Consider the following 17,583-nt stretch of genomic DNA (forward strand, 5'->3'; position numbering starts at 1 on the left):
TTCCTGTAGCTATTACTGGCACTTCTGTGCCCGAGAGATGTGTGGGTGCAGGAGAGGTGCAAGCAGTGATTTTAGCATTGCACTTCACTGTGCATGTACATAAGCCACTGACCGTGATACTTGCATGTATTGGATATGTACCTAAAGAAGCATGAAAGTTACTCAAAAAATTTGAGAATAAAAATACGTGTATCATATTTAGGTGCGAAATAGGATGTTTTGCAACAACGTGATCAAACTCTAGATGGATTTTACAAAGCCTGGCTGACTTTCTACAGGGATAGAGACACAGACCAGGAACGTGAAAGAGATCTAAAGGTGAGAAAACTAAAGAATGCCAGAACGGAGAATATTTTCTTGTAGCCTCTCACTGAGCAGGTCATCCTTTCCTGTTTTTGGTTCTTTGACTCCTCACTAGGAAGACTTTAAAAGCCTGACTGCAGAAGGTAATAAGGTTACACTGGGGGACTGGACTGCAGATATATATATGCACACACACACACACATACTAGTGCATCTCAAAAAATTTGAATACCATGAAAAAGTTCCTTTTTTTCATAATTTAATTCAAAAAGGTAAACTTTCATATATTCTATATTCATTACATGTAAAGTGAAATATTTAAAGCCTTTTTTGTTTTAATTTTGATGATTATGGCTTATAGCTCATGAAAATCAGAAATCCAGTATCTCAAATTATTAGAATATTCCCTAAGATCAATAAAAAAAAAGGATTTACAATACAGAAATGTCCAACTTCTGAAAAGTATATTCATTTATACAATCAATACTTGGTTGGGGCTCCTTTACCATGAATTACTGTATTAATGCGGTGTGGCATGGAGGTGATCAGTCTGTGGCACTGCTGAGGTGTTATTGAAGCCCAAGTTGCTTTGATAGTGGCCTTCAGCGTATCTGTATTTTTGGGTCGGGTGTTTCTCATCTTCCTCTTGACAATACCCCATAGTTTCTCTATGGGGTTCAGGTCAGGCGAGTTGGCTGGCCAATCAAACACAGTAATATCATGGTCAGCAAACCATTTGGTAGTAGTTTTGGCACTGTGGGTAGGTGCTAAGTCCTGCTGGAAAAGGAAATCAGCATCTCCAAAAAGCTCGTCAGCAGATGGAAGCATGAAGTGCTCTAAAATCTCCTGGTAGATGGCTGTGTTGACTTTGGACTTGATAAAATACAGTGGACCAACACCAGCAGATGACATGGCACCCCAAATCATCACAGACTGTGGAAACATCACACTGGGCTTCAAACACCTTCCAGCTGCTCTTTCAACCCTTGATACTTCTCAAGTTTCTCATGTTCCTTCTTCCTGATGTTGGCGTCAGCTGGGATCGCCACATCTATCACCACCACCCTCTTCTGCTCTTTGTCCACCACCACTATGTCCGGTTGGTTAGCCAGGATCTGTTTGTCAGTCTGGAAGCTGAAGTCCCACAGAACCTTGGCCCTGTTGTTCTCAGCCACCTTCTGTGGTATGGCCCATTGGGACTTGGGTACTTCTATTCCATACTGGTTGCAGATGTTCCTGTATACTATCCCAGCCACTTGGTTGTGCCTCTCCATGTACGCTGATCCAGCTAGCATCTTACACCCTGCTACTATGTGCTGGACTGTTTCGGGGGCTTCTTTGCACAGTCTGCATCTTGGGTCTGATCTACTCTGGTAGATCCTGGCCTCTATGGCTCTTGTGCTTATGGCCTGTTCTTGTGCTGCCATGATTAGTGCCTCTGTGCTGTCTGTCAGTCCTGCATTATCCAGCCACTGGTAGGATTTCTTGATATCAGCCACTTCCTCTATCTGACGGTGGTACATGCCATGTAGGGGATTGTCCCTCCAGGTTGTCTGTTCCTCCTCCTCCTCTGCACTCTCATCAGGGTTCTGCTGCCTGAGACATTCACTTAGCAGTTCATCCTTTGGAGCCATCTTTCTGATGTATTCTCGGATTTTCGGTGTTTCATCCTGGACCGTGGTCTTGATGCTCACTAGCCCTCAGCCTCCCTCTTTCCGCTTAGTGTATAGTCTCAGGGTGCTAGACTTGGGGTGGAACCCTCCATGCATGGTGAGGAGCTTTCTAGTCTTGATATCTGTGGCTTCTATCTCCTCCTTTGGCCAGTTTATGATACCAGTGGGGTATCTGATGACTGGTAGTGCGTACATGTTGATGGCTCGGACCTTGTTCTTACCATTCAGCTGACTTTTCAGGACCTGCCTTACTCTCTGGAGGTATTTGGCTGTGGTTGACTTCCTTGTGGCCTCTTCATGGTTTCCATTAGCCTGTGGGATGCCAAGGTACTTGTAGTTGTCTTGGATATCACCTATGTTGCCCTCTGGTAGGTAGGTCAATCCCCTCAGTCCGGACCATCTTGCCTCTCTTTGAGACCATCCGGCCACACTTGTCCAATCCGAATGACATCCCTATAGATCCAGGTGGTGTGGATCAGCGAGTCTATTTCTCGCTCGTTCCTGGCATACAGCTTGATGTCATCCATGTAGAGCAGGTGGCTGATTGTTGCCCCACTACGGAATCGGTACCCGTAGCCGCTCTTCGTGATGATCCGACTGAGGGGGTTCAGGCCTATGCAGAACAGCAGTGGTGATAGCGCATCTCCTTGGTATATGCCGCACTTGATGTTGACTTGGGCAATGGGTTTTGAGTTGGCCTCTAGGGTTGTCTTCCACATTTCCATTGAGTTCTGGATGAAGGTCCTTAGGTTCCTGTTGATCTTATACAGTTCCAGACATTCCAGTATCCATGTGTGTGGCATTGAGTCGTAGGCTTTCTTGTAGTCAATCCAGGCAGTGCACAGGTTGGTCTGTCTCTTCTTACAGTCTCGGGCGACTGTTCTATCGACCAGTAGCTGGTGCTTGGCTCCTCTGGTGTTACTGCCAATCCCTTTCTGTGCCTCGCTCATGTATTGAGCCACATGCTTACTCATTTTTGCCGCAATGATGCCTGACAGGGCCTTCCATGTTGTGCAGAGACAGGTAATTGGCCGGTAGTTGGATGGGATGGGTCCCTTCTGGGGGTCCTTCATGATTAGGACTGTCCTGCCTTGGGTTAGCCATTCTGGGTGGGTCCCATCCCTCAGCAGCTGGTTCATCTGTGCTGCTAGGCGTTCATGGAGTGCAGTTAGCTTCTTCAGCCAGTATGTATGGATCATATCGGGGCCTGGTGCTGTCCAGCTCTTCATCTTTGACACTCTTTCTTGGACATCTGCCATTGAGATGGTTACTGGTTCTTGTTCTGGGAGGTTGCTGTGGTCAGCTCTTAGGTCCACTAACCATTGGGCATCGGTGTTGTGTGATGCCTTTCTTTCCCATATGTCTTTCCAGTATTTTTCCACCTCAGCTCTTGGTGGGTCTGACCGGTTGTTGTTCCCCTGCCACTGAGAGTACACCTTGGCTGGTTCAGTGGAAAACAGCTTGTTTATTCTCTTGCCTCTCCCTCTTTGGTGTATCTCTTCAACTGATCTCTTCTACAGCTGTTAGTCGCTGTTTGGCAGTTTCGAGTGCCTCTGGTATGGAGAGTGAGTTGTACTTCCTGGGTGCCCCTTTATTCACCATGTTCCCTTTCTGTAGTTCAGCTAGCTGGCTAACTTCTCTCCGTGCTGCCTTTATCTTGGCCTCTAATCGTCTCTTCCATGGTGGATACTGTTTGTTATGTCCCGAGCCCACCTTGTGTCCAAGCATCTCCATGATTACTGTTGCTGTACTGTGTATCAGCTTGTTGGTCTCAGTGATGGTTCTTGTGGAGATTGTCTTCAGAGCAGCATTCACATCTACTAGTAGATCTTCTGAAGGTACTTGGCAACTCAGCTTCGGTATTCGTCGGGGTTTCCAGTTGGCTCCAGGTTTCCAGTTGGGTCACAATCTTCCTTGACATCTCCCCTGACCTGTCTGAAGACAGCTGACCTGTCTTCCTGGCTCTAATCGAGATAGTAGATTTCGATTACGGATGTTGGAACACTGGGCTAATAGCTGTTTATTTGTTAGCCTTGATTGTGGGTTTCAAAGTATCCAATAGTCCCACATTCGCTGCATGTAATCTGGGATTGCTTGTAGAGTAGCATTCCAGCAATTCCGTATTTTCTGTCCTCGTCCATCGATGTCTTGTTCCAGTAGCCCATTTCTCATCAGTTTGCCCTGGTTCCCTAGCAACTGACGCAGACCTTGTTGACTCGGGCAACGTCTGAGCCGGTATGACTCTATCAGTTATGTCTTCACTCATTCCTGAGGTAGGCTGATATATCATGAGGGGTTTTTGCCTAAGGACCCTTACTGGATGATGTTTTGCCCCGACCGGGATTCGAACCCCGATCTCCTGCGTCGTAGTCAGTGAGCATTACCACTGTACTATCCAGCTGTGTATATATAAAATCACACAGTCCTGTGCAGAAGTCTTACACACCCTCCATCCATCCATCCATTATCTGTAGCCACTTTATCCTGTCCTACAGGGTCACAGGCAAGCTCAGCGGTCTCAAAAGTAGCCGGCTATGGCGACAAATCGCCGGCTATGGCTTGTTATGCCGCCGGCTATTGTCAGTCGAGTCACAAAATTTAATATTAAATATTTCTGACAGCAAAAAAAGTTGTGACCGTAAATTACATCCACTATGTCATGTATGTCCATTGCCGCGTCAACTGTGTTTACATCCTCGACACGAGTGCAGCCATTACCGCCGCCTGTGTTGCCAGATTGCGCATTTTCCCGCCCAATTTGGGCGGTTTTAAGTGCATTTTGGCGGGTTTTGAACATATTTTGGGCTGTAAAACGTCAGCAGTATCTGGCAACATATTTTTTTACTTAATACAAGAAATTAATGGATGCCAATGTTTTTGCCAAAATGGTATTTTATTTTCCATTGTTTAGGCAGCTTCAGCATCATACTGTTCATCATTCTTCTATGAAGCCTGAGCCATTTATTTTATTAGTTTATAATTATTGTTTAATTTAGTCTTCAGGAGAGACTGCCTGCACACAGCACTAGTATTAATATTTTTTTTTCTTCCATGAAAGCTGAGGCATTTATATTATATTTTAAGGTAACTTCATGTTGTGCTGTGAGGTTCTCTGCACTTTAACTTTTGAACCAACAGGTGCATTTGGATAAGTAAAGCCTATTTTTCTGCATTTTTGTAGTCCTGGTAATCTTTTATATTGGTAAAGTTGTTTATAGGACCATTTCTCAGTGTCTGTTTTTTTAATCAATAGTTTTTCAGTAATAACTTAATATTTAACATATCACTCAATTTTAAACACCTCCCCCATGGGCTGCCCCCATAGTCTCCAAAATTTCTGTGGGAAACACTGGCGTGCGTAACAACACTAATCAAGCTTAAGCTAGACGACCCGCCTCAAATACCCGTCCCGGGTAAATGTTATCCCAATTTTAGACAACCTGTTCCAAACCATCCCGCCCCATGAAAAATTCGTACTTGCATATCTCTCTATCTATCTATCTATCTATCTATCTATCTATCTATCTATCTATATATCCCTGCACGCTTTGCGTGCATTATGTCTGCCGCTGGCAGACATTTTACCATTTTGCACCCTGCTGTAAATTATTTGTACCCTGCTATTCTTGCAAACTTTGAAGCCCCTGCAAGCTGGAGCCTATCCCAGCTGATTATAGGTGAGAGGCGGGGTACACCCTGGACAAGTCGCCAGGTTATCGCAGGGCTGACACAGACAACCATTCACACTCACATTCACACCTACGCTCAATGTAGAGTCACCAGTTAGCCTAACCTGCATGTCTTTGGACTGTGGGGGAAACCGGAGCACCCGGAGGAAACCCACACGGACACGGGGAGAACATGCAAACTCCACATAGAAAGGCCCTCAGAATTTGGCACCCTTTTTTCTCCAAACATACCTTTGCACATTGTGGCCAAAAAGTTATATTTTGATTTCATCAGTCCACAGGACTTGTTTCCAAAATGCATCAGGCTTATTTAGATGTTCATTTGCAAACTTCAGACGCTGAATTTTGTGGCTAGGACACAGGAAAGGTTTTCTTCTGATGACTCTCCCATGAAGGTCATATTTGTTCAGGTGTCGCTGCATAGCAGAACAGTGCACCACCACTCCAGGGTCTGCTAAATCTTTCTGAAGGGCTTTTGCAGTCAAACGGGGGTTTTTATTTGCCTTTCTCGCAATCCAACGAGCAGTTCTTTCAGAAAGTTTTCTTCATCTTCCAGACCTCACCTTTGATCGCCACTGTTTCTGTTAACTGCCATTTCTTAATAACATTACAATCTGAGGAAACAGCTACCTGAAAACACTTTGCTACGTTCTTGTAGCCTTCTCCTGCTTCATGAGCATCAATTATTTTATTATTCAGAATGCGAGAGAGTTGCTTAGAGGAGCCCATGGCTGTTGATTTTAGGGACAAGTTTGAGGAGACAGAGAATTTATACAGCTTTGAAATCTGCATCATCTGACCTTTGAACAAGCCACAGTTCAACAAGCTAATTAAGGTGTGGAACCTTGGTAAAAGTTACCTGAGGACTCAAATGTATTGGGGTGCCCAAACTTTCGCATGGTGTTCCTTTTCTTTTTTCACTCTCCAATTGTACAAAACAAAAATAATACACAAATCTTGCAGAAAACGTCGAAAAGAAATGTGTCGTCTTTACCTTTATGCCTTTTGGTGATCGGTTCATCTTCTGCTCACTTAACTATTCACAGTAACAGACATTTTCAGTAAGGGTGCCCAAACTTTTGCATGCCACTGTATATATCCAGATATAAATAAAATTTTACACACACGCACGTGTACGCACACACCTTCAGCTTGCACAACGGTGTATCTTCATTAACATCAAAGTGCAGCGCAACACAGTACATTAGCATCCTCAGTAACCGCTGCTCATTTAAATTAGGCTACTAGTTTGTTTACATTAATACCCTGTCCACACTAGGGATTTTGTACCGATACGATACTACTTTCGTACCGCAACACCTGTCCACACTAGCAACTATACCGGTACTGTAGCGGTATAACTGTATCGGTACGAAACCCACAAATGTATGGGTTTCGTACCGGTACAGTATCGGTACTGTAGCGCTTCGCTGTAGTGTGGACAGATGAAGCGGCTCTGTATCGATACAAATATAATGCGCATGCGCAAAGTCACACACCTCAATCGATGTCTTCGCTGAATAAAATAGTGAAGAACGGAGATTCGTTTTCTTTGTTTCTTTCTCAACTGCCTCGCGCGTTTTATACGATTCGACTGAATAACTGACCACCAGAAATACAGACTGTACACTGACAACAAAAAGCACACACACGTTGTTTCATCCGCCATATTCTCGGAAGGAAGTTACTCGGTAACCACGGAAACATTTCGCGCACGCGCATTTCAACTACCGTGAAAGAAAACCGCAAACATTTCTCACTAGTGTGGACAGATGCCCTAAACTGTACCGGTATACTTTGTATCGATACAGTTATACCACTTTCGTACCGGTATATACGTACCGGTATGTGAACACAGCATTAGTGAAACAGAACCAACTAATTAACTGTGTGGATTATAAAAACAATTCATGTCCATTAGTGAAGAGTGAATGAGGTTGAAGAACTGTCATAAATAAATAAATAAATAAATAAATAAATAAAATCTCAAGCAAGTTTTGGCCTACTCACACTTCAGGTTAAAATCCAAATCCAGGTAAAGACACATTTGGCGTACAAAACAGAACCAGATACAGTCATTTGCATGATAGCACTAAAGTACTGTATATTGAGGTAATAAGCGAAATGAACAGAGACCTACTTCCACAAAGGCATCACGAGAACATCATTCTTGAGGTGCAGGATTGTGGCAGAAACAAGAGGTAATCCTTTCGTAAACCCTGGGACAAGAAAACACAAGAAAGTTCATGCATGAGTCCATTAAATGGCGGAGTGGTAAACCACAGGAGTGGAGTTGTTTTACTCCATAAATATACCATGGACATTGTCTTTGGATAAAACAGGGAGACTTCATGATTAAGAGAAGGTTATGAAGGAGGGATAATGGACTAGACGCTAAACAGTACAATGGCGCTAGCCTTGAAAGACATCACTCAAAGAAAGCATTAGTTTTAGGACTGCGCTCGACTGACTGCGTGTGTATTGTTTCTAGGAGCATTTCATGCAGGAGGAAAATAGTGTGCGTAATATCTGCATGACCAAATTTTCATGCAAAAAAAAAACCCTGAATTGTAGAACCAAGGATATTGTGCTAAATATAAATGGCCAGAAAAATCATAAGCGTAGATCTGTTTCTATGACAACCCACATTTATTGTTCATGATGTTGCTGTGTGACCTGTTTAATTAGCCTATTTTCTCTTTTTCCTTTTAGGGGAGAAAAGCAGAGTTTATGCACGGAGTGAAAATTAAATGAAATGAGATAAGAGTTGGCTTTATTAAGTGTCATTCTATAAGGATTCAAACAGAAGCCAAAAAGAAGTGTTTGATCCCATGTCTAGATTATTTGGGGGTGGGTAAAAACTTTTTTTTAAGGAATTAAAACTAGTTCAGCAATGAGGGGACTGGTCTTAAACGTGCAGTCAGTCATCGATTAAAATCAAATATCCAATATACAGCTCTGGAAAAAAATTAAGAGACCACTGAAAAAGTATCACTTTCTCTGGTTTTACTATTTATAGCAGGGGTCACCAAACTTTTTTCTCTGGGGGCCACATTGCCACATTGCAGTTGTGCTGTGTCCTGCACGTCATTGCTCTCATCCATGGCCAAAGCAAAAAACTCGAATTCTGACGCGTTCTCATTCAGCTGGTCATACACGTTGTCCCCCAAATCTTCGGTTCGCCTGGTCATAGTAGGTGCGGAGAGACTCACCGCGTTGAGCGCATCCTTCTTGTCGGGACACACCTCCTCAGCCACAGCAAGCATGCATACTTTAACAAAGTCCCCATGAGTAAACGGCTTTCCATGGGTAGCTAGTAGGTGAGCTACCTTATAGCTAGCTCGGACAGCAGCCTGGTTGATCTGGGTTTGGTGAAGGAATGCATTCTGTTGTGCAGCCAGTCCGCATTTCATCCTCCGAATCCTGTCTTCTCTTGTTTGCCCTCGCAAACTAGCATACTCTTTGTGGCGGGTTTCATAGTGACGACGCAGATTATATTCTTTGAAAACCGGCACACTTTCTTTACATACAAGATAAACTACACGGTCCTTACACTGAACGAAAAAATAATCGGTGGTCCACTGTTCTTTAAAAACTCTGCACTCTCTGTCAGCTTTTCGCTGACCGCTAGCCATTTTGCTGTCCTGAACACTGACAGTTCTCTGCGCGTGCGCTGCCTGTCACTGCTTGATCGCGAGCATATGATGAAAATTCGGAAAATATGAATAGTTCATTTTATAACTATATATCAATTTAATTGATAAAATCAACAAAATACAAGATGCAGACATGTTATTATTTGCCAAAAAGCAATTTAAAAAAATAGGCCATGACCACTTTTGGGGATTGCCTCATAGGGCCGGTTCAAGTGATGGGGGGCAGAGGGGCTGGGGGCCGGTCAAAGGGGGGTGGCGGGCCGGATCTGGCCCACGGGCCGTAGTTTGGTGACCCCTGATTTATAGGTATGTGCTTGAGGAACATCAAGATTTTTGTTTTATTTCATAAACTATGGACAACATTTCCCCCAAATTCTACATAAAAACATTGTCACTTCGAGCATTTTAGATTAGATTCAACTTGATTGTCATTGCACATGTCACAGGTACAAGGCAACGAAATGCAGATTGCATCTAAAGCATAGAAATCAAGATCATTTTCGGTTTTAAACACTGCAGTACTATCTGTTTGAACTTAGGATGAGTTAATAAATCAACATTTGGTGGAATAACCCTGACAATCGCAGCTTTCATGCATCTTGGCATGCTCTCCACTCGTCTTTCACGGTGCTTTTGGGTGACTTTATGCCAATCTTGTGCAAAAATTCAATCAGCTCAGCTTTGTTTGATGGCTTGTGACCATCCATCTTCCTCTTGATCACATTCCAGAGGTTTTCAATGGAATTCAGGTCTGGAGATTGAGCTGGCCATGACAGGGTCTTGATCTTGTGGTCCTCCATCCACACCTTGATTGACCTGGCTGTGGAGCATGGAGCGCTGTCCTACTGGAAAACCCAAATCTTCAGAGTTAGGGCACATTGTCAAAGCAGAAGGAAGCAAGTTTTCAAAATTGCTTTATTGTCATTGTGTAAGATGCACAATGAAATTCAGTGTGCTGCCTTACGAAACGGTCCAGGATAACCTTGTACATGGCTTGATTCGTGTGTCCTTCCCAAACAAAAATCGACCCCGTTCCAGCCTTGCTGAAGCACCCCCAGATCATCATCAACCCTCCACCAAATTTCGCGATGGGTGCGAGACACTGGCTTGTAGACAGAGACCTGGAGAGGCCTAATCATTAGACGGCCAGGTGATGGGAAAAGCTGAAAATTGGACTCATCAGAGAAGATGACCTTACTCCAGTCCTCTACAGTCCAATCTTTATGGTCTTTAGCAAATCTCAGCCTGGTTTTTCTTTGCTTCTCACTGATGAAGGGCTTTTTTCTAGCTCTGCATGACTTCAACCCCACCTGGAGGAGCCTGTTTCGAATTGTCCTTGCCGTGCACTTAACCCCAGCTGACATTTGCCATTCTTTTTGTAGGTCATTTGATGTCATCCTATGGGTGTTGAGTGACATTCAAAGGAATTGACAATCATCCCGGTCAGTGGAGAGTCGTTTTCGCCCTCTGCCAGTCTGTAACTTTGTTGTCTCCAACATCTGCTGCTTGACCTTGTTCTTATGAACTGCCGTCTTTGAAATTTTGAGGCTGGACACAACCTGATGCTCACCGTATCCCTCTGCCAGTAAAGCCAGAATTGAATTCTTCTTTTTCTCACTCAAAACTTTTCTTAACTCTTTTGGCATGATGAATAGATATTTTTGTATTCCAATTAAATTTAAGGTACTCCTAGCACTGTTTTTGGCATCCAAACTGGTCCTGTTGCAAGAGGATAGTGATGACCACAGCAGTGGTTTTTATACTTTCTGATTAAATAAGATTTGGTTCAGGTAATCCCCTAATCAGTACCTCATTAAGTAAAATGGGGTGTGCTTGTGTTAGAATTCCAACACAGACACTGGAATGAAATGGCTGCCATACATAGAGATGCTGATTGAAGAAAACAATTCAAGTGCTCTCTTAATTATTTTTCCAGAGCTATAGCTCCTCACGCTCCACTAGCTGTCCATTCTTTGGATGTGCTGGGAAAAAAAATCCAAAATCTAGTAAAACAAGAGTCCACACACAGCCCTCATCTCATTATCTCTAGCCACTTTATCCTTCTACAGGGTTGCAGGAGCCTATCCCAGCTGACTATGGGCGAAAGGCAGGGTACACCCTGGACAAGTCGCCAGGTCATCACAGGGCTGACACAGACAACCATTCACACCTACAGTCAATTTAGAGTCACCAGTTAACCTAACCTGCATGTCTTTGGGGGAAACCGGAGCAAACCCACACGGACAGAACATGCAAACTCCGCACAGAAAGGCCCTCGCCGGCCCCGGGGCTCGAACCCAGGACCTTCTTGCTGTGAGGCAACAGCGCTAACCACTACACCACCGACACACAGCCCTGACTCTGTAAATTGGAAACAAAGTGGCTCAGACCGATCCACACAACACTATTCCAGCCAATCGGCAACAGGGATGGGGACAGAAATGAATCTCTGCAGTAAGGTGTGCAGTGGCTGCTTGTGCATTTACATCAGCATGGAACTCTTCAGAAATCTAGCTTCTAGTACTGCTCATCGCTTTGGCGGCACGGTGGTGTAGTGGTGAGCACGGGTGCCTTACAGCAAGAAGGTTCTGGGTTCGAACCCAGCAGCTGGCGAGGGCCTTTCTGTGTGGAGTTTGCATGTTCTGCATGGGTTTGCTCTGGTTTCCCACACAACCCAAAGACATGCAGTCAGTTAGGTTGACGTGGGGTGGCCTTGAGCAAGGTACAACAATGCTTGCAAACATTGCTGATATTTGTAAACTGCAATGTCTCGGTAGTGTTTTTTGGCTAACAACACATAACTTAACATTATTAATGTCAGTTTTAGTGTATGACGTTTATGAATTTGGATATATATTAATTAAATTATTGGAAATTGTAAAGAGGGCGGCACGGTGGTGTAGTGGTTAGCACTGTTGCCTCACAGCAAGAAGGTTCTGGGTTCGAGCCCAGTGGCCGACGTGGGCCTTTCTGTGTGGAGTTTGCATGTTCTCCCCGTGTCTGCGTGGGTTTCCTCCGGGTGCTCCGGTTTCCCCCACAGTCCAAAGACATGCAGGTTAGGTTAACTGGTGACTCTAAATTGACCGTAGGTGTGAATGGTTGTTTGTCAATGTGTCGGCCCAGTGATGACCTGGCGACTTGTCCAGGGTGTACCATGCCTTTCGCCCGTAGTCAGCTGGGATAGGCTCGCCTATGACCCTGTAGAACAGGATAAGTGGCTACAGATAATGGATGGATGGAAATTGTAAAGATGTGCTTGTTTAAGTCATTCAACAATTCTGGTAAATTCATTTACTGTCTTAAAGTAAAATCTTAGGAATTTTATAACTTCAAAACTTGGGTGTCTTTCCAACATTGAGCTTGGAATGATCTAGAAAGGGATCTTTTGTAAAGACATTTTAAGAAAAAAAAAAACTCCACACAAATCAGATTCACATGCATTGATAGGTTTTGATTTGTCTGTAGTGAAGAAAGTTGAACTGATAAAAGTATGAGTGACTGATTAAGAAATACAAGTCCTCTGCCACCTCGGAGATTCTGCTTCATGGATCTGGGATCGACAGTCCCGAACTCAAACAGCTGTTCAGAGATGTTGTGGTTTATTGAAAGACAAACATGAAATTTTATATATATATTGTTTTTTCTAGTTTCAGTTAAATCCTTGAAACTTATCTTCACTTTGCACATCTGCTCTGTTTTTCATAAAGCTTTTCCTCCAGAAGCTTGCCAAGTCCCTGACGACTCATATATATATATATATATATATATATATATATATATATATATATATATAAAATGTGTGTGTGTGTGTGTGTGTGTGTAAAACATTGAGATATAATACAACCCCGATTCCAAAAAAGTTGGGACAAAGTACAAATTGTAAATAAAAACAGAATGCAATGATGTGGAAGTTTCAAAATTCCATATTTTATTCAGAATAGAACATAGATGACATATCAAATGTTTAAACTGAGAAAATGTATCATTTAAAGAGAAAAATTAAGTGATTTTAAATTTCATGACAACAACACATCTCAAAAAAGTTGGGACAAGGCCATGTTTACCACTGTGAGACATCCCCTTTTCTCTCTACAACAGTCTGTAAACGTCTGGGGACTGAGGAGACAAGTTGCTCAAGTTTAGGGATAGGAATGTTAACCCATTCTTGTCTAATGTAGGATTCTAGTTGCTCAACTGTCTTAGGTCTTTTTTGTCGTATCTTCCGTTTTATGATGCGCCAAATGTTTTCTATGGGTGAAAGATCTGGACTGCAGGCTGGCCAGTTCAGTACCCGGACCCTTCTTCTACCCAGCCATGATGCTGTAATTGATGCAGTATGTGGTTTGGCATTGTCATGTTGGAAAATGCAAGGTCTTCCCTGAAAGAGACGTCGTCTGGATGGGAGCATATGTTGCTCTAGAACCTGGATATACCTTTCAGCATTGATGGTGTCTTTCCAGATGTGTAAGCTGCCCATGCCACACGCATTAATGCAACCCCATACCATCAGAGATGCAGGCTTCTGAACTGAGCGCTGATAACAACTTGGGTCGTCCTTCTCCTCTTTAGTCCGAATGACACGGCGTCCCTGATTTCCATAAAGAACTTCAAATTTTGATTTGTCTGACCACAGAACAGTTTTCCACTTTGCCACAGTCCATTTTAAATGAGCCTTGGCCCAGAGAAGACGTCTGCGCTTCTGGATCATGTTTAGATACGGCTTCTTCTTTGAACTATAGAGTTTTAGCTGGCAACGGCAGATGGCACGGTGAATTGTGTTCACAGATAATGTTCTCTGGAAATATTCCTGAGCCCATTTTGTGATTTCCAACACAGAAGCATGCCTGTATGTGATGCAGTGCCGTCTAAGGGCCCGAAGATCACAGGCACCCAGTATGGTTTTCCGGCCTTGACCCTTACACACAGAGATTCTTCCAGATTCTCTGAATCTTTTGATGATATTATGCACTGTAGATGATGATATGTTCAAACTCTGCAATTTTACACTGTCGAACTCCTTTCTGATATTGCTCCACTATTTGTCGGCGCAGAATTAGGGGGATTGGTGATCCTCTTCCCATCTTTACTTCTGAGAGCCGTTGCCACTCCAAGATACTCTTTTTATACCCAGTCATGTTAATGACCTATTGCCAATTGACCTAATGAGCTGCAATTTGGTCCTCCAGCTGTTCCTTTTTTGTACCTTTAACTTTTCCAGCCTCTTATTGCCCCTGTCCCAACTTTTTTGAGATGTGTTGCTGTCATGAAATTTCAAATGAGCCAATATTTGGCATGAAATTTCAAAATGTCTCACTTTCGACATTGATATGTTGTCTATGTTCTACTGTGAATACAATATCGGTTTTTGAGATTTATAAATTATTGCATTCCGTTTTTATTTACAATTTGTCCTTTGTCCCAACTTTTTTGGAATCGGGGTTGTATATAGGTGTTTTTTTTTTTTTTTTTCAAATTTAAGAGTGTGGTGTGGCAATATAATTGGAGGATGTAATTTCAGAAAGCCGAGTTGTCCGAGTGTGATAGGGTGGTACACTTCAACGGGTGACGAAAAATTACTGATCAAGATAGCTTTATGAAAAACAGAGCAGATGTGCAAAGTGAAGATTAGCTTCAAGGATTTAACTGAAACTTGACTAAGCAAGCTGCAAGCATGCCAAACAAATCTCTCCATCATGCACATATCTATTCATTTCATCATCTACATTCATTTGATTCATCCATGTATCTGTGCGCAATCAATCGAAATCCTTCCTGCACTGTGCTTTCTGGATTTAAAAAGCACTTCACCTTCTACTGCACCCCTCAGTTTGCACAACAAGCCTCTAAACCTATAAGGGCATTGACCTGTAGCACGGGACTTAATTAAGCTTAGGCACAAGACAAAGCTTTTCCTCCAGAAGCTTGCCATGTCCCTGAGGATTCAGCTGGTTTATGCTGTGTGGTGCCGTGTAAAGCCAGCATAGAGACCAGGCCAGAGTAATTAAGGAGGAAATAATGAGGCTCTTGAACAAACCCCTGTTCCGATGATCTGACTGGCTGGGGTGCCAAGTCCACGTTCAATAAATCCATTAACAACATCTGAGTCACTGCTTTAAAAAGGTCACAGCATAGCTAGCAGCATGTGCAAACCACCTAGTACTAGTACAATTAAAAACAAAAGTTTGATAGGAAGTTCATATTATATTTAACAACGCTACACAAAAGTCTCAGCATTCAGTCGTATTTTCCACATTTTATACTGATAAGAACTTTATAATAACATGCCATTAGAAATATTGAAAGGTATTTGACTAAAAAGCCAGTTAACAGCTATGACAGACCTGGAAGGAGCTAAAACACTGTTTTGGGGTGAGATCTAATTATAGGCAGAAGCATTTCAGCAAAGTTACACCCTTCTCTGCACAAGCCCATCTGTAAGGTTTAATTAGTGATTGATGTTTAAATGAGAAATGGGCTTATCCACATGTCCCTGAACATACTGGGAAGATGGAGATGCTCGTGTTTGTACAGCTCACGTCCCATCATGCTGCTACAGGGGAAGCTGGGCTCTGCAGGAAGGTTCTCCAGCCAGCCAGGTGTTCACTGTGGGATAAACATTTACTAACACACTTCAACAAGATCCCTGGGGCATGACATTAAAGGAGCCTGTTAGCAAGCTAAAGATTCTGAATGCTATAGTCAGCAGGGTATGAGGCATGCAGTTTAACCCATGAAGCCTGGGTTTGAGCTCCAGGTTTTAATTTGTGCCCCAGGAGGCATAGTTGTATCCATTTCATTATAATATGAAAGCACTGGTAAGTCAGTTATCAAGGGATGAGACTATAATTCTACCCTGAATTTTCAGAATAGACTAAAAACCCAACAGATTCTAAAATGGATTCATATAAAACAACTAACCCGTTTTATACCATGGCAAAGTTGAAGGCAAAGTGAAAACTTCTTTTGAGAGTAGGAGTGCAACGATTAAATCAACTTGGTCGACTAAAATCAATGACCAAATTAGTTACCAACTAATTTAATAGTTGATTAGTTGGTGACGGGGTGGCACGGTGGTGTAGTGGTTAGCGCTGTCTCCTCACAGCAAGAAGGTCTGGGTTCGAGCCTTGTGGCCGGCGAGGGCCTTTCTGTGCGGAGTTTGCATGTTGTCCGCGTGGGTTTCCTCCGGGTGCTCCGGTTTCCCCCAAAGACATGCAGGTTAGGCTAACTGGTGACTCTAATGGCCCTTTTCCACTACCCTTTTTCAGCCCGACACGGCTCGCGTTTCGACTACCTCAGAGCAGCACGACTCAGCTCACTTCAGCCCTACTCAGCACCCAAAACTCGCACGGTTTTGGAGTGGGGCTGAAGCGAGCCAAACCGAGCCGAGTGGGGCTAGGGGCGTGAGGAGACACTCCCCTGTGCACTGATTGGTGAGGAGGAGTGTCCTCACATGCCCGCACACGCCCCGCGAGCACGCTGAGATCTGTAAACACCGTGAACCCGGAAGAAGAAGAATTACGAATTACGAGAATTTCTGAAGCCTTATGCGCCTCGCCTCATCTATACGCTCTTGCCAGTATCTCTTGGCGTTGTCAGTGACAACAAGCCACAGCACCAAGACCAGCAACACTAACGACTCCATGTCCTCCATGTTTATTGTTTACTATCCGGGTCGTGAGACTACCGCTTAAAAGGTCACTGATGTCACTGTTTGCGCCGCCTAACGACATCACGTGACGTCCACCCACTTTCGCTAACTCCACCCAATGTGTCCACCCATTTCCAGCCAGCACGGTTCAGCGCGGTTGTAGTCGAAATGCAACTCCAACAGCCCCGCTCAGCTCGACTCAGCCCAACTCAGCACGGCACGGCTCAGCCCAACTCAGCCGCGCTGGTAGTGGAAAAGCGGCATAAGTTGTTTTAGAAGTGCAGGGAAAGACCTACCGGCATTTTTAAAACTTGTTTTTGTACAAACTGAAATATTCCATTCTTTTGAACATAAGTTCACCTCTTATCTGTATAAACATTATCTGGTATCACGAAATGCAAACGTTCCCATTGGCTGTTAACATTTTCATTTATTGGTTAAGACTTTGTAAAACAACCGTTTCACACACCGCCATTCAATTCTACCACTATTTCCTGGTTCCAGTGAGAAACCGGGAGGCTGTATCACTACAGCGAAATGGAAGTGTCAGGTGTTGTGGTCCATTTCGACAGGGGTGTTTTTAATATTTAGTGGTAAATATGGATATTTTATCG

At 43.5% G+C, this 17,583-nt stretch overlaps 1 protein-coding gene across 3 annotated transcripts in view; it reads right to left on the bottom strand.

Annotated features, from left to right (window-relative positions):
• Positions 1 to 17,583, bottom strand: part of sema5ba (sema domain, seven thrombospondin repeats (type 1 and type 1-like), transmembrane domain (TM) and short cytoplasmic domain, (semaphorin) 5Ba) — a 249,449-nt gene that overhangs the window by 186,631 nt on the left and 45,235 nt on the right. For 2 of the 3 annotated variants that reach the window (XM_060929724.1, XM_060929722.1), the window contains exon 2: positions 7,806 to 7,884. The gene's annotated coding sequence lies outside the window, so the exon portion shown is untranslated. Of the gene's footprint in view, positions 1 to 7,805; positions 7,885 to 15,821; positions 15,878 to 17,583 lie in introns of those variants that run through there. The other variant, XM_060929723.1, reaches the window with a different exon arrangement.

The sequence above is a fragment of the Neoarius graeffei genome, chromosome 9 (genome assembly GCF_027579695.1).
Source record: "Neoarius graeffei isolate fNeoGra1 chromosome 9, fNeoGra1.pri, whole genome shotgun sequence".
Classification (NCBI taxonomy): domain Eukaryota; kingdom Metazoa; phylum Chordata; class Actinopteri; order Siluriformes; family Ariidae; genus Neoarius; species Neoarius graeffei.